Genomic DNA, 22,549 nt, shown 5'->3' with positions numbered 1-22,549 from the left:
AGTGGTCCCTCAATCCTCGAGTAGCGAGTCGAATTTTTGCCGTTTGGGGGCAGCCCTGTTGCGATCTTTTTGCATCTCCCTCAAACACGAAATGCAACAATTACTTCACTCTCATTCCCCCTGCCGGGGAAGCCCCGAGGGACACCTTGGTGCATGCTTGGCCACCCGGTCTTCTCTATGCCGACCCTCCTCTTCCCCTCATGCTGAAACTTCTTCAGAAAGCCAGTCTGTTGGGGAGCAGGATGATCCTCATTGCCCCATTCTGGCCTCGCCAAGCTGGGTTCCCTTACCTCTGGTCTCATCGAGTGAATCCACGCTGGATTCTAGATCCCCTTCCGGATCTAATCTCCCACCCCCAGGGGCTCCCACTTCCCAACCTGGCCAGCCTCAAGCTTACGGCTTGGCTGCTCCAGTTCCACTTGTAGCTAGGACTCCCGGTATCTCTTCTCCAGTTAAAACTATCCTAGTAGCAGCGCACAAGCCCTCTACTAGGCAGGTCTATGGTAGTAAATGGAAGCGTTTCTCTATCTGGGCAGAACGCCATAATTTGGACCCTTTTACAGCCCCCTTGCCTGTGGTGCTGGACTTTCTTTCAGGTCTTTTTAATGGCGGAGTTAGCTGTTCTACGGTGAAGGTTCAGTTAGAAGCTATCTCTCATTACCACGTAGGTACTGAAATGGGTCCTTTGATTACTACAAAATTGTGCAAAACATTCCTAAAGGGCACCTTTCTTCTTAGACCTCCAATAAAGGAAGCGGTGTCTCCATGGGATTTGACCTTGGTATTACAAGCCCTGACAGCCCCTCCCTTTGAACCGGTGTCTTCAGTAGACCTCAAATATTTGTCTTGGAAAACAGCCTTTCTTGTGGCTATTACTTCAGCCAGGAGAGTATCTGAATTGCAAGCTCTTTCTGTGAAACCCCCATACTTAGCCTTTCACAAGGATAGGGTTTACCTCAGGACCAATCCCTCCTTCCTCCCGAAGGTAGTTTCTGAATCTAATATTAACCAATCTATCAATTTGCCGGTCTTCTTTCCTAACTACCAGAACAAAGGGGAGTACAGACTACATTCTTTGGACGTGCACAGACAACTTAGAGTTTACATTCATAGGACATCTGGTCATAGACAATCCAACCAGTTGTTCGTCTCCTTTGCCAAATTTAATCTAGGCAAAACGGTCTCGAAAGTTTCCTTATCGAGATGGATTTCACAGTGTATCATTACAGCGTATCAAAATTCCGGCAGGCCCGCACCTCAAGGAGTTCGTGCCCATTCAACTAGGGCTATGGCTACATCTGCCACCTTAAAATCCAGGGTTTCCTTGGATGATATCTGTTCAGCAGCCACTTGGGCCTCCTCTCATACCTTCATCAATCATTATAAATTGGACATTACCTCCAGAGGAAGAGCTTCTGTTGGCTCCGCAGTGCTCCGGAATATCCTTCCATGAAGGCCGCCCAAGGTTTAGGTAGCTGGGGACTCTGTCCCACAGGTTGCAGACCAAATGAAGTTAACTACTTCAGATTAAGAAGTTATGTACTCACCATAACGTTCCATCTGAGTAGGTAAACTTCATTTGTCTGCAACCGTTCTCCCCCTCCGTCCCCCTGACCTTCAGATGTGTTTCATGTCATATAGTGATGTACCATTTCTGATAATGTAGGTAGTTATCCACAATAGTGCTTGCGGGCAAACTTGACCTGAGGTCAGTCAGGGTTGGCAGGGGATTATGGGTAAGGGGAAGAGCTAGGAGCTCGGATCTAAGCTTTGTAAAGTTGCCGGCATGGATCCGAGATCGGATCCGTATCCCACAGGTTGCAGATAACAGTTTACCTACTCAGATGGAACGTTATGGTGAGTACATAACTTCTTATTCTACCCTCCTCCTTGACTCATAGGCCTTTGATGCTGGTAACATAGTTTCTACCCTCCTCCTTGACTTATCTAAGGCCTTTGATGCTGGTAACATAGTTTCTACCCTCCTCCTTGACATATCTAAGGCCTTTGATGCTGGTAACATAGTTTCTACCCTCCTCCTTGACTTATCTAAGGCCTTTGAAGCTGGTAACATAGTTTCTACCCTCCTCCTCGACTTATCTAAGGCCTTTGATGCTGGTAACATAGTTTCTACCCTCCTCCTCGACTTATCTAAGGCCTTTGATGCTGGTAACATAGTTTCTACCCTCCTCCTTGACTTATCTAAGGCCTTTGATGGTGGTAACATAGTTTCTATCCTCCTCCTTGACTTATCTAAGGCCTTTGATGCTGGTAACATAGTTTCTACCCTCCTCCTTGTCTTATCTAAGGCCTTTGATGCTGGTAACATAGTTTCTACCCTCCTCCTCAACTTATGTAAGGCCTTTGATGCTGGCAAGCTCTCCCATAACAACCTTTCCTCTTCTTCCATCAACTGGTTTGCCAGCTACCTATCAGCTAGGGAACAAGCTGTCAAGTGGAACAACTGTACTTCTTCTTTCCTGCATACTCCAACAGGGGTTCCTCAATGCTCCATATGGGGCCCCTTACTATTCATCATTTTTATTAATGACTTCTATCAACACATCCTAAATGCTAAACTCGTCCAATACGCAGATGACTGTACCATCATCTACTCTGCCAAAACTCTCCCCACATTAATGTACATAACTCAAGAGGCCTTCTCTTGTACCGAATCCTGGATGCTAGACAACCACTTAGCCCTTAACACATCCAAGTCCAAAATAATGATTTTCTCCCCATCTAGACACACTGTTATGGACAAAACATCATTCTCTATACTCAGTCAAAACAAGACCTCTATTGAAATAGGTCCCCATGCAAAACGTCTGGGCATCCTTATTTATGACCAGCTAAAATTCGACATCCACCTTCAAACTAATATTAAAAAAATCATCAAAAGCTTGGAACGCTTTATCGTCAGACACTACCTTTCTCTTTCACCCAAACAACTACTATCCACCACTTACCTTACCCCCACTCTTCTTTATGGAGCCCCACTACTTACTAATCTCCAATCAGCCCTGAAATTTAAGTTATTTGCATGCTACAGTAAAGTGTCCAAGTTTGCCACAGGATCTAAACCCTCCACTCATCACTGTAACTCCCTCCATGCCCTAAACTGGTTAGAACTCCCAAACTACCTAACTCTCATTCAACTAACAACAGTACATAAGCTCATCTTTAAACCCTCTAACTGTCCTTCTCTCTCCTCTACCTTAAAAATCCGGCAGCCTCATAGAACACTAAGATCCACAAATCAAAATGTCCTTGAACTTCACAAGCCTTTACGTTCCCTAGGGTAACTCCTACTGTCCTTCTCCCTGGCTAGATTATGGAACCCACTTCCCCCATACATTAGAACTACCCAGAATGTCCCTTCCTTTAAAACCTTACTCCACTCTCATCTCTCTTCATTCTGGAAATGCTCCTGCTCTCAACCTTCCTGAAACCTTACACCTCTCCTTAACCTTTTATACTCAGGCTTAGCCACTGGATGTGTATATTTCTGTTGTCTCTGTATATGATGTACTACTTGCATATGAATTGCACAACTTGAACATTATTTAGTTATTATTGTAAATATCTAAAAATGATGTACATGAGTTATTCTACTTCTGAATATTGTAAATAATATTTCTCTGTTTGGAGTTTTCTGCTGGAGCTTTTCTCCCTGGGCCTCCATTGAAAATGGGCTCTTTTAGGCCCAATGGACTTTCCCGGTTAACAAACTGCAATAAATAAATAAATATGTGGGTACATAACTTACCACTATTGCCTTTGTTTTAGCTTTTTTTCTAATTTTGTACCCTGTTAATTGAAGAGCTTATCCAAGCGTATGCTGCAAACCTGACCATGAGAAGGCAGCCAGGATGTGTTTTATTAAAGATGCAATCATACCAGCAGAAAGAGCTAATCCTGACAGTACTGTGGCAGAAGGGAAAATCGTTAAAAATTGGACACAGAAGAGTGCTTGTAAAAAATTATTATTTTCGGTGCACAAGGCAGAAGATCACCAAATTTAACCCTGCAGTCAGGGAATGTTAAGAGGCAGATGTGAGATTCACACTGCAGTATCAAGCTATCTTCTGAATGTTTTTCATGAAAGATCAAACACATTTTTGATACATAGTCTAGGGAGAAAGTACAAAAGTTTATCGTGACAGATGGGGGACTCTGCTTCTCATTCTTCTGACTATAAAGCTTATAGAGAGACTTTGCCAATTAAACCTTTTCCAGTGTTCCAACGAAAAATTCTTGAGAGACAGAAAGACAGGATTTGACTAGAAGAATTGGGAGAACTCTGGACTTGAAACTTAGTCTGATGTTGGGAGATATTCATGAGCAGCAAGAAAACCAGCAGCACTGAAATTAATGCATAAATGTAAAGTTATAATACATCAGTCAGATTTTTAAAATTTGGCTTTGCAAGTGAAAGTGTCTGAGACAGACTGAACTGTTGTTGCATTTGTTAAACTTGCGGGTGGATTATGAAGCATATACCCCACTTGATGTCATTAATATTTATAGAAGACACCAAAAGGAGAAAAGTAAGTGTTAGTAAAACTATTTTGTTCTTAATAATATTTATATAAAACAATTCATGATGTAAACTGCATGCTATATAGTAAACCAGATTTGTATAGCATGTAGTCAGGGGTATCTTAAGTATGGAATTTATGGGATTGTATTAGATATTAAAGCAAACAAGTATTTTTTTATATTTAAGAAATATTGGTATTAAAATGTAATAACAGAAGAAAGGCTGGACAGAACATGTTTAAGTTAATATTATTTCTTTCTTTATTTATTTACATTTGTTTACTGGGATGGTCCAACTGGGTGGAAGCCCATTTTCAGCGGAGGCCCAGCAAGAAAAGCTCCATAGCACAAAATGCATAGACTTAGAATTACAAGCACAATTCACAGTATAAAGAAGCAGGTATTGAATGTTACATATTATGAGAGTGGAAGCAGAGATATAGACAGTTGTGGTGTATAACAGACACAAAGATATATATATATATATATATATATATATATATATATATATATATATATATATAGGATCTATATTAAATCATTGAACGCTTAGAAAAGTGAACGATGATTTATCGACCCCATGTAAGCAAAAGCTTACAAACTCAAACCTTAGAACAGCAATTTTTTTTTCCAAGGGAAAAAAAATCTCTGTTACAAAAAAAATATATATATATATACACTTAAAACATAACATAAAGTGTGTGTGGGGGGGGGCAGAGCCCCCCACACCCACCCTACTTAAATATACCAACTCCGAGATCGCACTACAGTGACAAAAACGGCAAAGTAATGGACATGGCCAAGCAATTTCTTTCCCAGGGAAATAATTTGCTTATATGCCGCTTCGTCATTTTGCCTTTTGTCTTTTCAAGTGTGACCAATAGGAACTGCATATATATATATATATATATATATATATATATATATATATATATATATGTATACACACACATACATACATGCACACGCACACACACACATGCACACACACACACACACACAGTGGATATAAAAAGTGTACACACCCCTGTTAAAAAGTCAGGTTTTTGTGATATAAAAATATGAGACTACAGTAAATCATTTCAAAGCGTGTCCCACCTTTAATGTGACCTATAACCTGTACAGTTCAATTGAAAAACAAACAGATCTGTTTGGGGGAAAAATATAAAAATAAAAAACATGCAGTAGGTTAGTTGCATAAATGTGCACACCCTTAAACTAATACTTTGTTGAAGCACCTTTTAATTTAATTACAGCATTCAGTCTTCTTAGGTTCATAGGTAGGTACTAGGCTATCAGCCCTAGGGCCCATACAACCTAGCCAAAAAATGTACTTGGCTTTCGCCACCCAAAAAAATTATTTTCCTGTGCCCCTGTTGAGCAGAGCCACAGAAGTGATCCCCGGGGTGAATTTCCCATTTCCCATCCAATCATCAAGATTTTTCTTGAAGAGTGCTAATGAGGAGCTCTGTTTGACATAGATAGGTAATCTGTTCCAGAGTATGGGAAGTCTCTGGGACAGGAATCTATCCCTCCAGCATGTTCTGTTTATTGTGGTGACAAGGTTTAGGTCCCTAGAGCATGTAGCTCGGAGGGATTGGGATTTCTTTAAGTGGAGCATGTCCAACAGCTCAGGGTGTGACATAGCTTTATATGTTAGGCAGAGATCACCCCTGAGTAGGCGATATGCGATGGAGTAAAGCTGTATTTTTTTGAGAAGGTCTGCATAGGGCATCTATTTGAGGCTAGTAATCCTCTTTGTGAGGTATTTCTGTGGTCTTTCCAGTTGTTGTAGATGTCTTGTGAGGTACATACCAAAAGGGGCGTTGTACTCTGTAATGGGTCTAATGAGTGATGAGTAGAGGGGGAACAATGACCTCTTTTTTTCTGAATTCTTTTGTGATGAGATGAGCCACGTAGAAGGATTTCCTGACCACTGTGGCGATGTGATTATCAAAGGAAAGACTACTGTCCACCTGTGTCCCAAGGTCTCTTATCACATTTTCGGCATTAAGTAGACTACCAGCTATGTGGTAGTTCATGGGTACAAAGTTTTTACCAAAGGGGATGACAGTACACATTTTGGCATTGAGCTTCAGGCCATGGCTTTGACACCAGGTATCTGTCTCAGTGAGGCCCTTTTGTAGTTTGTCCACATCGTTAGGAGTTTCGATTATGGCTCCTAGTTTGCAGTCATCTGCAAACTTTGTTAGCCAAAGACCTTCAGTGTTGGCCTGCACTTCAGAGAAGTAGATACCAAACAGGAGAGGACCCAGGACTGAACCCTGTGGTACTCCACTTGTCACTGGTCTGATGTCAGATTTGGAATCCGGTACTTTCACGGTGTGGGTTCTGTCCGTGAGCCAGTTGGCAACCCATCTTGTGACATAGGGATTTATACCTAGTTTAGTGAGCTTATCTATAATTCCAGAGTGGGGGATGGTGCCGAAAGCCTTGGCGAGATCTAGATAAGCTGTGTGAACCATTTTACCCTCATCTATGGCTTTGGTGACTGCTTCAAAAAAGTCAGTCAGGTTTAGGAGACACGATATGCCTTTTACAAATCCAAACTGGGTAGGGTCCAGAGTTTGGAGATTCCCAATGTCTTTGTTTATGAGTTCCATGATGATACGTTCCATGGCCTTGCAAACCAGGCTCGTCAAGCTAATGGGGCGGTAGTTCCCGGGGTCCGTCATGGCTCCCCCTTTGGGAGTGGGATAACCGTCGCGGTGCGCCATTCAGTGGGTACAAAGCCTGAGGTGAGGCTATGATCGAACATGGTACTTAGGTAGGGTGCCAGTTCATTCTGTAGTTCGTGTAGAACACAGCCTGAGATATTGTCAAGTCCCATGGATGCTGTGTTCTTGGCTTTGGAGAGTGTGTTTTTTACCTGTGCAGCCGTGATTATAGGAACTTTGCATTCTTCCGGTATAGAGATGGGCCCTCTAGGGCGTGAGAGGGGGGTAAAGTTAGCACTGAACCTATCTACTAGGATGTTGGCAATATCAGTTGGTTCTGTATATTTAGTGCCATTGTGCTGTAACTCAGAGCAGATCTGAGTGTTCCCATTTAGATTCTTGACATAGCTATAGAATGCTTTGTGGTTGTCTTTAGAGTCAGTGGCAATTTTGTTTTCGTAACTAGCTTTGGAGGATTTTATGAGGGATCTCAGCTTTTTACTGAGGTTGACCAGGGAGTTCCTCCACTCATGGGATTTTACTCTTTTTTGCAACAGTTTCTTTCTTTCTTCTGTTGTAGAGTTTGTTTATGGCAGAGGACCACCAGATTGGCTTCCTTTTTTTGGTGGATAACATCTTGGTTCTATCAGGGATAGCATGATCCATACACTCGTGTAAGTGCTTATAAAGTGCATTTGTGTAGGATTCGGCAGTCATACCTCTATTGTCCGTCTGCATGGGTGTCATGAAGTTTTCCACATCTGTCTTAAGAAGTGTGAAGTTGGCTTTGGAGAAGTTTTTTACGATGGTTTCCCTAATTGGGGGTGGGGGTGGGATGTGGATGTCTAGGCTGATTAGCATGTGGTCGGATCTGACCAACAAGGAATTGACCTCTGGTGTGGAACACCGGTTTCCCATGTTGGTAATTACCAGGTCTAGGATATTGCTGCCCCTGGTGGGGGTGTGAATAAGTTGATCCAAAGCGTTGGAATTTATGAATTCTAGAAAACGTTGAGCAAAAGAGTTGTTCTTGGGTAGTAGTCTTTATCAGCATGGCACATCTTGACTTGGCAGTATTTGCCCATTCTTCCTTGCAAAAATGCTCCAAATCTGTCAGATTGCAAGGGCATCTCTTGTGCACATCTCTCTTCGGGTCACCCCACAGATTTTCTATTGGATTTAGGTCTGGGCTCTGGCTGGGCCATTACAAAACATTAATTTTCTTCTGGTGAAGCTATTTTTTTGTTAATTTGGATGTATGCTTGGGGTCATTGTTGTGTTGAAAGGTGAAATTCCTCTTCATCTTCAGCTTTCTAGCAGACACCTGAAGGTTTTGGGCCAAAAGTGACTGGTATTTGGAACTGTACTTAATTTCATCTACCTTGATTAAATCCCCAGTTCCAGCTGAAGAAAAGCTTCCCCAAAGCATGATACTGAGACCACCATGCTTCATCGTGGAGATGGTGTTCTTTTGGTGATGCAAAGTGTTGTTTTTGTGCCAAATGTACCTTTTGGAATTGTGGCCAAAAAGTTCAACCTTGGTCTCATCAGAACATAATACATTTTCCCACATGCTTTTGGGAGACCTGATGTATTGTTTTGCAAATTTTAGCTGGGCCTGGATGTTTTTCTGTGTAAGAAAAGACTTCCGTCTTGCAACACTACCCCATAGTCCAGACATATGGAGAATATGTGAGCTTGTTGTCACATGTAGTATACAACCAGTACTTGCCAGAAATTCCTACAGCTCCTTTAGTGTTGTTGTAGGTCTCTTGGCAGCCTCCCTGACCAGTTTTCGTCTTGTCTTTTCATCAATTTTGGTGAAATGTCCAGTTCTTTGTAATGTCACTGTTGTCCCATATTTTCAACACTTTTTAATGACTGTCTTCTCTGTGTTCCATGGTATAGCCAATATGTTTTTTAAGCAGGTTACTTTCCAAAATTGCTATTCTTTAAAAATAGTGGGTTACAAGAGTCTTACAACAAGTGAATGGAAACATTCATATTTAGTACCTATGTAATTTTGTGGCAGATTATCTAGAATAAAAAGGTTAAAGGTAGGGATATAGTGGGGAGGTACAGTAGTTATTAGTAAGAATATTTTGGGGTGACTGTGTCCAGGCAGAGAAGAAGATGAGGGGAAGGTGGATGGTGTTAACCGGGGCTGATACAAGAGCAGATCCATTTGCTGTTGAGGTACTCTTTTAGCAGTTTTTTAAATTACAGCGGACTGGTGATGTTTAGAATGTGTTGTGGAACTGTGTTCGAGAGTTTGGAGATATAATGGAAGTAGAGGGAGTCTCTAGCTTCATTTTTACTTTTGGGAACATTTAGTAATGTTTTATTTGTCAGTCGGGGCTGTCAAGTAGTAGCATAAGGTAAAATCCACAAAAAAGCCATTAGACAACACTAGGAAAACGACCACAAGAATGAAAGGTCCAAGGTACCAAACAGACACAAGAAAATAACGTCACTGTCAAGAAGTACAATTCAAAGTGGTTTAATGCAACAAAAATCAGTCTTTAACCGCTTTTGTCCTGATATTCAGAACTTCCTCAGACGTGAAAGCAAACGGTCCTTAACCATTCTTAAAATACCCCGCCAACAGCATTATGCGATCCCCAGTTCATTCACTTGATTAATGCTAAAGGTATGGGAAAATGTGAATTTTGTAAATGGTGTAAATATATTAAAGTAGGGAAGAAATGTACCCTAAAGGATGAAATTATCCCAGTAAGGGGCACCTTTAACTGCTGCTCAACATTTGTGGTTTACATTGCTGTGTGTCAGATCTGTGAAGCATTCTATATTGGCAAGACCGAATGGATGCTGAAACATCATATATACGAGCACATATACGACATTAAAAATAGGAAGAGTACTAATGCTTTGGCTAAGCATGTCAGTAGTAATGCAGAACATTTTTTTTTAAATTTTCTGTACTGGAACATGTTACTGTGAATGTTAGGGGTGGGTCCCAAGCACTACGTTTGGAGACAAGGGAGTTATATTGGCAGTTGCATCTTAATCCCTTTAATTACTCTGGTTTAAATGAACAGTATTCTATAGCCTGTCTACTGAAATTAAAGAGTTTGGACAGATACATTTTAAATGATAGAATTCTTTAATTTTATTTTTTCCTTTTGTGGATTGACCTAATGGAAATTTTATTAGAGGGGTGTTTAAGAAATTTTATAGTGAATATAAAGTAATTTACAATGTTTCTAAAGTTTTTTTAAACAAAATATAAAACGTGATATGTCTTTAATATGTGAATGAACGGGGGATCACATGATGCTGGTGGCTGGGTATTTTAAGAATGATTAAGGATTTGTTTGCTTATACTTCTGAGGATGTTCTGAATGTCAGGACGAAAGCGCTTAAGGACTGCTTTTTGTTGCATTAAACCACTTTGAATGGTATTTCTTGCCAGTGCTGTTATTTTCTTGTGTCTGTTTGGTGCTTTGGACCTTTCATTCTTGTGGTTGGTAGCATAAGGTTGCAGCATTTGTTGTAGAGCAAGAGTCCTGTCAAGTTGGTATACAGTGTGGTGGACGACGATAAATTGGATGAAGGTTAAGTGTTGGGGAAGTTCTAACCATTTTAGTTGTTGAGAAGAACTGTAGTGGGATCTGTGAGGGGAGCTTGTTGCGAATTTGGCTATCTTGTTGTAGCAGGACTCAAGTTTAGTTAGGTCAGTGATGGTGGGAGAGGCGCAGAGTAGAGTGAACAGGAGATGAGTTCTAGCAAGGTCTCTTCTGGTTTGGTTAGTAAGGAAGGGCTTAATTCAGTACAAAGAGGCTAGCTTAATGGGAGACTTCTTAATGGACTGTGATAGATGCAAGTCAAATTTCATTTTATCGATTGTAACACCTAGTAATTTTGTTTGTGAGATGGCGGTTATAGTAGTGTTGTTGGATGAGTGTATTTGGACTGTGGTTAGGGCATTGGATGATTTGGCAGGGAGAAAGAGCATCAGCTTGGTGGTGTTTGGGTTCAGTATAAGGTTACCTTTGGCAAGCCAGGATTCTTCTTCAGAGAGGGATTGCTGTGTAGTAATCTGTAGTTGTTTTATTTATTTATTTATTTTACATTTGTTAACCAGGTTAGTCTGGCTGAGCTTTTGACTAATTTTCAGCAGAGACCCGGGGAGAAAAGCTCCACAGGACTAAAAAACAATTTATTAAATTTTAGTAACATAGTAGTAACAATCAGCTATAGGATCTTACAAGCAGAGACCTGGAACATAGCTCTCAACTTTCCATGTCCAAAATGAGGAACACTAGCCCTCATAATGTGGAACAAATGGGCAAAATGTGGAACACATACTAATGACTTACTAACAACTTCAACTAGGAAGGTCATAGGATGGTTAAAATATGCTGGTTTTACTTATAGAGAAGATCTTTTAATGAATTAATATGATTCTTTTCTATTTACAGTGGATTTCACTTTAAAAAAATTCCTAACACTGAATGTGTGACAGTCTTTCAATGTGGAACTTTGAGGGAACTTTGAGGAACATGAACTTTTTAAGACCCCAAATGAGGTACGTTCCTCGTAATGAGGTACACTTGAGAGGTATGCCTGGAGAGCAAAAAAGCTCATCAGGCAATTCAGTTATACAGAGTATTAACAATTGGCAGACAAGTATGTGAGTTGTTACAAACAAGGTTTTAAACAATTAGCAGAAGAAAATGTGACTAGTTACAATATTATTTAAGCTGTTTAGAGCAAAATGAGTTAATAGTTAGGCAGATGCTTATTTACAGTGGGTAGGATCTACTTATATAGGAGTTTGGAAACAAGAAAGGAAAGTAAGAATGGCTAGTAGGAGATGTAGGGGAGGTAGAGTATAGGAGACAGACTAGACAGGTAGGTTGGTTTGAGACTGTAAGAATTAAGAGTGGTTGGAGATAGAAGAAGGGAAGAGGTAGAAGAGGGAGGGGAATAGTGTTAGAGATGCATTGAGTGAGGTGGTGAAATTATGGTGGATTCAGGGTGGTTGGCTACAGTGGCAAGACCACTTTGTTTTTAGCTATTTCCTTGTGGCTAATTTGAAACCTTTGCTATGCTGGAGGGATTTTATTTCCAAGGGGAGTTGGTTCCAGGATGTAGCTGGGTTATAGTTATAGAGAAGGCAGCCTATTTTGGTTTTGGGTTTGTAGATGTCTATTATACCATGACCCCCCCATTAATATTCCAAAACGTGCACGCTGATTGGTCAGCATGCGCGTTGTAAATCAACTTATACTAATGGAAAAAGGTCCGGTCGCCCGGACTGATGTTCATCGTGCATACAGCTGCAATCATAACAGATGGGTTTTCCTGCCGTCAGGCGGGTCCTCGGTCGGCCGAATTCCAAAGTCTAGGTCCGGCGCCGGATGTTGTCGCTTCTTCCCTGACGTCAGTGCGACAGGGGTATAAAAGAACCAGCCGACGCCATTTTCTTCAGTCTTTCTTGCCGCGCGGTGCCCGAAGCAGAAGCAGTTCGCAAGTGCCGGTCTGCCAGCTCCTGAGATTACGAATATTTTTCAACCGAAGACTTCTTGAAAGCTAAGTACCCCGTTGGTGAAACTTTTCTTGCCTCAGACCGATGTCAGACAAAGTTAATAATTGCATTTCATGTGGGAAGCATATACCGCATAAGGATTTCCATTCCCTCTGCATTCCTTGCTTAGGCCCAGACCACGACATCTCGGCCTGTCGTTTTTGTGCTACATTCAACAAACGCACTATTAAGCATTGGGCGGAGTTCGCCCAACTCTATTTTGGCAAAAAGTTTAATTACTTTATGTCGTTGGATACTCCGACTCCAGTTTTGAGTAAAAGACGCAAAGATAAGGACTGACATATGAGGTCCGCAACTTCTACCGACACCACGCTAGAGCTGACTACAGGTGCTCCAGTTCTCAGCGAGGTGCCTACGCAGCCCCTGACTACCGATGGCACTTCATTAGCGGTGTCTTCTGTGCCCGAGGTCGCAGGCTCTTCGGCCCACACCCCGACTACAGATACCGAAGCCACTTTTGGTGGGGAAACTCAGAGTTTAGACAGGCCTGCCACCTCTCAAGGTGTCTTCAGGCCTTCTTCTTCTTTTTCCATTAAGGCTTTCACTAAATCTAAAGCAGCCATGCATACTAAAAGACAAGCTCCACAGGGCACCTCTCAAGGCCCCATGCCTAAAAAGCAGATGCTCAAAATGGTTGAGGATTTGATTACTCTTATCAGGGGTTCTCAACCCCCCTCGGACAAAAGGCCCAGAGTGGAGGAAGAATACCCTTCCTCGGACCAGGCCTCCATTACTTCAGAACATCCTGAGGACCAGGAACATTCATACTCCCCTTTTGAAGATTCTGATGCAGAGGAGTCCATTCCCTCTGTCTCCCCCCCTGAGGATTACTCCTTTGGGAAAACCTTGCATACCTTAAGGGGTCACTTCCACTGGGAAGGCCAAGAGTACTCAGACTCCAAGAAAAGGCTCAGGGATTTCCTCTTGCTCCCTCAGCACAGGCCTCTGGCTATACCTCCTGTCTTAGACATTCTAGATGATGTGTATTCAGAGGCCAGCCTTAACCCAGATTCTTTACCTCCAGCTCCAGTCAAGCCTGACAGGTATTACCGGGTTCCTGATTCACACCAATTCCTATACAAAAGCCATGCGGCTGACCCAGAAAGTATTTCACAGGGTCCCAAGGGAATTAAGGCCTCCACTGCCAAAAATCCTTTACCTTCAGAGAGAGATTCCAGGGCTTTAGAAAGGTGGGGGAAAAAGGTATACACCTCGGCCACCTTAACCATGAGGGCATTAAACTGTCAGTTCCATATGTTAAAGTGTCAACAGTTTTTGTTATCTCAGTTGAAAAGCAAAATGTCACAACCTGAACAACCAGACTTGAAGGAGTTGCAGGATTTGTTGCATAGTGCAGAGCAAGTGGGTAAACATACCTTGCAATGTGGTTTTGATGCTTTAGAGGCCTCATGTAGAGCTGCTGTTACAGGATCAGTCATATGTAGACATGCTTGGCTCAAAGAGCAAACTTTAACAGATCATGTCAAAGCTAAATTACTAGATGCACCTCTTCAAAAAGATGTATTGTTTGGTGTTAAAGCTGAGAAGGTATTAAAGAAAATGGAGGAAAAGGCAAAATCAATGCAAACAGTGAAAGAGTTCCTACAGGTACAACCTCCACGTTTCAGTAGAAATTGGCCTTCAAAAAATTGGTCCTTTCCAGCCACGGACAGACCTCAAAGAGGTAGATACAGGCGCCCGAGGGGTAGAGGGCAATCTCAAGGATCATTTAGAGGCAGACTATGGCAAGCACCTACACCAAGAGGTGGTGAGGATAGTTCACAGCCATTCAGAAAGCAGAACCAATGACTTTCCTCTTTGCATGCCAAGCAAGACTCAAATGGCAGCACCTTTAGGCGGAAAACTGGCATTATTTTCGAAAAATTGGCATATTGTCACAAAAGACAAATGGATCCTGGACATTATAGACAGAGGCAACAGATTCCACTTTCACACCCTTCCAAAAATGAGGCATGCCAAACCTGCCACACAATCAAAGGGCAGAGGCACAAAAACAAATTTCAGATCTCATGGACATGAAAGCTATTCAAGAGGTACCTGCACAAGAACAGGGTCAAGGTTTTTATTCCAGACTATTCCTGGTACCAAGGAAGGGCAAAGATTGGAGACCTATTTTGGACCTATCCATCCTAAGCACATATTTACTCGTACCAAAATTCAAGATGCTCACATTACAGCAGCTTCTTCCCATGCTGGGCAAGGAGTCTTGGCTGGTAACATTGGACCTCAAGGAGGCATACCTGCATGTCCCAATCAGACAAGATTGCAGAAGATACCTCAGATTTCTTGCAGGTTCAACCCACTATCAATTCTCTGCATTGCCCTTTGGCTTATCTACTGCGCCCAGAGTGTTCACGAAATGCCTGGCATCAGTGATTGCCTTCTGTAGACTTCAAGGGATACAAATATACCCATATTTGGACGACTGCCTGATCCAAGCGGACAGTAAACACATTCTTCTGAAACACCTGGCGTTTGTAATAATGTTGTTGAATTCTCTGGGATACACAGTCAACAAAAAGAAATCAAGGCTAATACCCTCTCAAACAATAATTTTCCTGGGTGCCAGCTTGGATACAAACACCCAGTTGGCCTACCTCACGCCAGAGAAACAAGGGCAACTAACTCAATACTTCAGAAAACTGGCGACCTTCACCAGGCTGACTGCAAGGAAAATCCTGCAGGCTCTGGGATTCATGGCATCTTGCATCCTGCTAATCCAATGTGCAAAGCTGCATATGAGGAAACTTCAATGGTACCTAAAAAACTTATGGTCTCAACACAGCCACAGTTTGGAAACAATTATACCACTGATTCCATGTCTTCAAAAGGAATTTCTGTGGTGGGCTCAAGCATGCCAAAGAAATATAGGTCTCCCATTCTGCAAGCCTCAAGCAAATCAAGTCATCACAACAGGCCTCGGACTACACCTGGGGGGCACACATGACAGATCGGTGCATTCAGGGCAAATGGTCACAAAAAGAAAAGCACCTACACATCAATCAAAAGGAAATGCTAGCAGTAATAAATGCTATTATGGCTTTCAAAGACCTACTGCATCCAGGCCAGCTATTGATAAGGACAGACAACACCACAGTGATGTGGTACATAAACAAACAGGGAGGAACCCATTCATATCCCCTATGCAGGCTAGCCATGTCTCTTTGGAACATGGCTCTGGAATTACAAATCCAACTTCAAGCACAGTTCCTGCCAGGCAAGGAAAACATGCTGGCAGACAACCTGAGCAGAAATATGACAGATCCAAACAAATGGAAGTTGCATCCTCAAGTTTTTACAAAGATAATTCAAGCATGGGGAAGGCCAGACATAGATCTCTTTGCCACCCACAGAAATTACCAATTGACAAAATTCTGCTCAAGGACCTTTCATCCACAGGCCTGGAAAGTGGACGCACTCTCTTTCAGTTGGACAACAATGACAGTTTATGCCTTTCTTTGTTGCCCAAAGTTCTATTAAAAGCCAGAGCGGACAGACCAAAGATGATTCTCATTGCTCCAGACTGGCCAAGACAACACTGGTACCCTCTCCTGAGGAGCCTGACACATTCCCCACCATGGATCTTGCCTCTAATGCCTCTCCTACTGACTCAGCACAACTTCAAAATTCTTCACAGTCAGCTGAAAACACTCAATCTAGCCGCATGGAGGATTCTTTAAATTCACAACAGACCCTACTCTTCAAGGAGGTGCAGGATGTCATTTTGGAGGCCAGAAGGCCTTCTACTAGAAAAGCCTACTCCGCAAAATGGAAACGGTTTTGTGCCTGGAATCAGAAAAAGGGTCAGAATCCTGGAATACTGAATTTACCTCAAATATTACAGTACCTAGCTGAGATGCTAAGCAGTGGACTTTCATTCTCCTCCATCAAAATCCATGCCTCAGCTATTTCTGCAGAGTACAACACTGATCCTCCTTTATTCTCTCACCCTCTCTTAAGACAGTTCCTCAGAGGGGCTAAGAATATAAAACCCCCAAGGAAGCAGCCAGTACCTGCTTGGGACCTCAATTTCATTCTAGAAAAACTGACCCTGCCTCCTTTTGAGCCAGCTGCTTCAACAGAACTGCAATATTTGTCATGGAAAACAGCCTTCCTTCTGGCTATCACCTCAGCACACAGGGTTTCAGAACTACAAGCCCTCATGGCTGTGCAGCTTTTCATTATTTTCCATCAGGACAGAGTTTCCTTACGAACCAATCCTTCCTTTATGCCAAAGGTAGTATCCAGGGTAGCCTTGAATCAGGCTATCCACTTACCTACCTTTTACCCTAATCCACAAAACAAAGGGGAGAGGCTACTACATTCCTTGGACATTCACAGACAGCTCCGTTATTATTTGGACAGAACAAAGCCTTTCAGAAAATCAGAGCAACTCTTTGTATCCTATGCTACAGGTGCTCAAGGAAGCCTATTTCCAAACAGACAATCTCAAAATGGATAGCCCACTGCATACGCTTTTGTTACTCTTTTCATGGTAAAACTGTACCTACAGTCATCAGATCTCACTCCACAAGGGCCACAGCTACCTCTGCAGCTTTCCTCAGGGGGGTTCCTACCAAAGATATTTTGGAGGCAGCCACTTGGAGTTCTGTACATACTTTCTCCAAGCACTATCACCTACCATTATACTCCAAATCTAGAGCGGGCTTTGCCACTGCAGTCTTGCAGGGCATCCTGGCTCCTCCTAGTTCCACTTAGTGCCTACCACCCTTTATTAGCTTTGGGATTCTACCCATCTGTTATGACTGCAGCTGTATGCACGATGAACATAGTACAGATGTCCTTCATGGATGCATCTGCAGTCATTACAGCTGGGTTGTCCTGTCGTCAGGCAGCCCTTCAGTCGGCCGGATTCCAAAGTCCGGGTCCGGCTTCGGCTGATGTCGCACTTCACCCGACGTCATCTCTGTTGGTCTTCGGGTATAAAAGCATCAGCCGACGCCATTTTCCTCAGTCTTTCTTGCCGCGTGGCGCCCGAAGCAGAAGCTGTTCGCAAGTGCCGGTCGGTCGGATCCAGAGATTACTTCTACCGAATACTACTTCGAAGACTTCTAAAGCTAAGTACCGCGTTGGGGACTCTTTCTTGCCTCAGCCGATGTCAGAAAAAGTTAATAATTGTTTAACCTGTGGGAAACAAATACCTCATAAAGATTTCCACTCTTACTGTCTGCCTTGTTTAGGCCCAGCCCGCGTAGCAGCCTGTTCGGCCTGTGCTTCCTTCAACCGACGCTTAGGCGTCGGTCGGAGTTTGCAGAACAGTTTTTCGGTACTGATTTTGCGTACATTATGTCGCCGGATCCTCCGACTACACTTTCTGCCAAAAACGCAAAGATAAAGACCGACACTCGCGGTCCGGTTTCGGCCGAAACCATGCTTAAACAAACGCGAGTGTCTCGGTTTCGCTGAAACCGAGAAAACTGATCAAAATACAGCTGAATCTATCTCTACAGCTGAGGCCCCTGCTATTGAACCAACCTCAGAAGTTTTATCGACTACCAATGACTTATCAGACACCATTCCTTGGATGTCTCTACCCCAGCACGTGGTGCTGCTAGGCCTCCAGCAGCCATGTCCATTAAGGCCTTCGCCAGGGCTAAAGCAGCCAAGACTTCTAAAAAAGTGCCTGTTAAACCCCCCTCTACCAGGCCCTCTTCTAGTAATCAAATGCTTACTTTGGCAGAAGATTTAATTACATTAATTAGAGGATCTCAATCTCACCCAGACAGGGCCTCTCAGCCCCCAGAGAAGAGACCTAGGGCAGAGCCCCCTGAGCCAGTGTCCTCTGATGATTCAGCTGATGAATCAGACATTACTGACCAGCCAGAGGCCCCTTTCTCCAATTTTGAAGATTCTGATGCTGAAGAATCTATTCCAGCTGCTTCTCCTCCAGAAGAATTCTCCTTTGGGGAAACCTTACATGCCATGCGAGAGCATTTCCAATGGCAGCAACAAGATTTTTCAGACTCCAGAAAAAGACTTGGAACCTTTCTACGCCTTCCACAGCACAGGCCCTTAGCTATACCTCCTGTTCTCTCTGTGGTAGATGATGCTTTCAATGATGTCTGCTCTGCTCCAGATTCACTGCCCCCAGCCCCTGCCAAACCAGACAGATTTTACAGGGTGCCAGATACTCATCACCACCTTTACAAGGCCCCTCTTGCAGACCCCGAATCTATATCTCAGGGTCCCAAGGCAGTAGCCGCGACCATAGCTAAAAACCCTATTCCTTCTGAAAGGGAAGCAAGGTCACTAGACAGATGGGGTAAAAAGGTTTACACTTCAGCTACTCTCTCAGCTAGAGCTTTAAACTGTCAATTTCACATGATACAATACCAAGAGTTTATGCTTGATCAGTTAACTAAAAAACTAACCATTGATGAATCTCTTGATAAGAAATATGTATTAGAGATGGTAAATAACATACAACAAGTTAGTAACCATTCCTTAAAATGTGGCTATGATGCACTGGAGGCTTCATTTAGATCAGCCATGACTGGCACAGTGATAAGAAGACATGCATGGCTAAAGGAGCAACCTCTACCGGATCATGTTAAAGCCAAGTTGCTAGATGCTCCTATGGATAAGACAAGCTTGTTTGGTACACCTGCACAGCAGGTTATAAAGAAAATGGAAGAAAAAGCAAAATTAGTTCAAACGGTTAAAGATTTCCTGCAAGTTCAACCCCAAGGTTTAGCAGGAACTGGCCTGCCAAAAATTGGTCCTTTCCAGACTCCACAAGATTTCAAAGGGGCAGGAATAGGCCCAGAGGCAGAAACCAATCTAGAGGTGGTGCCTACAGAGGACGACAGTGGCAAGGTAACAACAGAGGCTCAGACACAACCACTGCCACTACAACAGTACAGCCACAGTGACTTAACCCTAAATCCGCCTACCAGGGAACAAATAACAGCTCCTCTAGGCGGAAAGTTAACTTTATTTTCAAAGAACTGGCACCACATAACAAAAGACAAGTGGATTTTACAAACCATAGATCAAGGTTACCGATTCCACTTCCACACTTTACCAGTCAAAGAGGAATGCCAAATCTACCTCCAAATCAAAAAGCAGAGGCTCTACAACAGATAATGGAGTTAGCAAACATGAGAGCTGTGGAAAAGTACCAACAGCAGAGCAAGGAAAGGGTTCTACGCCAGACTATTCGTAGTGCCAAGAAAGGAAAAAAGTTGGAGACCAATTCTCGACCTGTCCACCTTAAATACATACATCATTGTGCCAAAATTCAAAATGCTGACCCTACAGCAACTTCTTCCATGCTGGGCAAGGAGTGTTGGCTGGTAACTCTAGATCTCAAGGAGGCATACCTGCACGTCCCTTCGACCAATCTGCAGAAGATACCTCAGATTTCTTGCAGGATCAGAGCACTATCAATTCTCAGCATTGCCTTTGGCTTATCTACTGCCCAGAGTATTCACAAAATGCCTGGCATCAGTAATCGCCCATTGCAGACTACAGGAATTCAAATTTACCCATACCTGGACGACTGCCTACTACAAGGGGACAACAAAAGCAAGTTGACAACAGATTTACAAAGGGTCATTTACTTGCTACAAGCACTGGGATACACAGTCAATTTACAAAAGTCAAGGCTGATACCATCCCAAACAAGGACTTTCTTGGGAGCGGAATTGGACACAGTAAGACAAATGGCATTCCTAACTACAGAAAAACAAAAGAACTCCCTCTTTACTTCTTGGCACTAACAAAACTGAACAAGTTAACAGCAAGAAAGGTACTGCAGGCCTTAGGCTTCATGGCATCATGCATAATTTTGGTCCCATTTGCCAGACTTCATATGAGAAAACTACAGTGGTACCTAAGGAATTTATGGTCCCAGCACAGGCACAGCCTAGAAACAGAAATCCCACTAATTCCATGCATAAAACAGGAGTTCCTATGGTGGGCTCAGGCATGCCAGTCAAACCCAGGCCTTCCCTTTCGCAGAGGTCAAGCAAGCCAGATCATCACAACAGACGCTTCAGACCTAGGATGGGGGGCCCACATGATGGACAAACGCGTGCAAGGATTGTGGACTCAGGATCAACTTCACCCGCACATCAACCTAAAAGAAATGCTGGCAGTAAAACTGGCAATCCAAAGGTTCAGACCATTTCTCAAAGAGGGTCAGTTGATGATAAGGACAGACAACACCACAGTCATGTGGTACATCAACAAACAGGGAGGCACTCATTCGTACCCCCTATGCAGACTGACTTTGGAACTGTGGACCCTGGCACTCAGCTACAACATCCAGCTACAGGCAATATTTGTACCAGGAAAAGAAAATACTCTAGCAGACATATTAAGCAGAACCACATCCGATGCCCACGAATGGCACCTGCACCCGGACATCTTCAAGACCATCACAAAGAAATGGGGTATGACTCAGATAGATCTATTCGCATCACCCCACAATCACCAGCTCCAAAAATTTTGCACAAGGACATTCCACCCATTAGCATGGAAAGTGGACTCTCTCTCCTTCAGCTGGAAAGGCCTAACAGCATATGCATTCCCACCTTTTCCCTTGATACACAAAGTATTATTAAAAATCAAGGAGGAACAGCCAAGAATAATCCTGATAGCTCCAAACTGGCCAAGACAACACTGGTACCCTACTGAGGAGCATGTCTCGAACAATATGTGGCCAATACCACTGATGCCCTTGATGCTAACTCAGAACAACTACAGCACCATACATCCAAACCTGAAAACGTTACAACTGACTGCATGGAACATCACATAGCAGCAGCTAATCAAGAACTTTCCCAAAGAGTTAAAGACATTATTCTTGAAGCACGCAGACCTTCAACAAGAAGGAACTACGCTGGAAAATGGAAAAGGTTTGTCACCTGGACTTCTGAAAGAGGAAAAGATGTGTCAAACATAGATATGCCTAATATTCTGGAGTACCTGGCGAACTTCTATTCAGGCCTGTCCTACTCCTCCATCAAGATACATGCATCAGCTATTTCAGCAGAATACAGCTTTGATCCACCTGTTTTTCACACCCTTTGCTCAGACAGTTTCTCAGAGGAATCAAGAATGTAAAACCCCAAGGAAACCACCATTGCCAACTTGGGACTTAAACTTCGTACTAGAAAAGTTGACACTTTCACCCTTTGAACCAGCAGCAACAGCAGACCTAAAATACCTGTCTTGGAAAACTGCTTTCCTACTGGCAATTACTTCAGCAAGGAGGGTCTCAGAACTACAGGCCTTAATGGCAGTGCAACCCTTCCTAATCTTCCACCAAGATAGAGTGTCCATGAGAACTAATCCAACTTTTATGCCTAAAGTGGTATCCAGGGTGTCCTTAAACCAGGCAATCCACCTACCTACCTTCTTTCCCAACCCACAAAACAGAGGGGAAAGAATATTGCATACCTTGGATGTACATAGACAGCTACGCTACTACTTGGACAGAACCAAAAGCAACAGAAAGACTGACCAACTTTTGTAGCCTATGCAACAGGAAGGGAAGGAAGAGCTATTTCCAAACAGACAATCTCCAAATGGATAGGAAATTGCATTCGATTCTGTTACTCTTTCCATGGAAAACCAATTCCACAGAACATAAGACCTCATTCTACAAGGGCAACAGCCACTACCACAGCCTTCTTACGAGGAGTGGCAACCAAAGACATTATTGAGGCGGCTACTTGGACCTCCGTGCATACATTTGCCAAGCATTATA

At 43.0% G+C, this 22,549-nt stretch overlaps 1 protein-coding gene across 1 annotated transcript in view; it reads left to right on the top strand.

The window, feature by feature from the left end:
* LOC122817554 (DAP3-binding cell death enhancer 1-like) overlaps positions 1 to 22,549 on the top strand; it is a 938,516-nt gene that overhangs the window by 196,207 nt on the left and 719,760 nt on the right. The gene's annotated exons all lie outside the window — the stretch shown is intronic.

The sequence above is a fragment of the Protopterus annectens genome, chromosome 13.part0 (genome assembly GCF_019279795.1).
Source record: "Protopterus annectens isolate FY-2018-M chromosome 13.part0, PAN1.0, whole genome shotgun sequence".
NCBI classification, from domain to species: domain Eukaryota; kingdom Metazoa; phylum Chordata; order Ceratodontiformes; family Protopteridae; genus Protopterus; species Protopterus annectens.
This window is presented reverse-complemented; position numbering and strand designations above follow the sequence as displayed.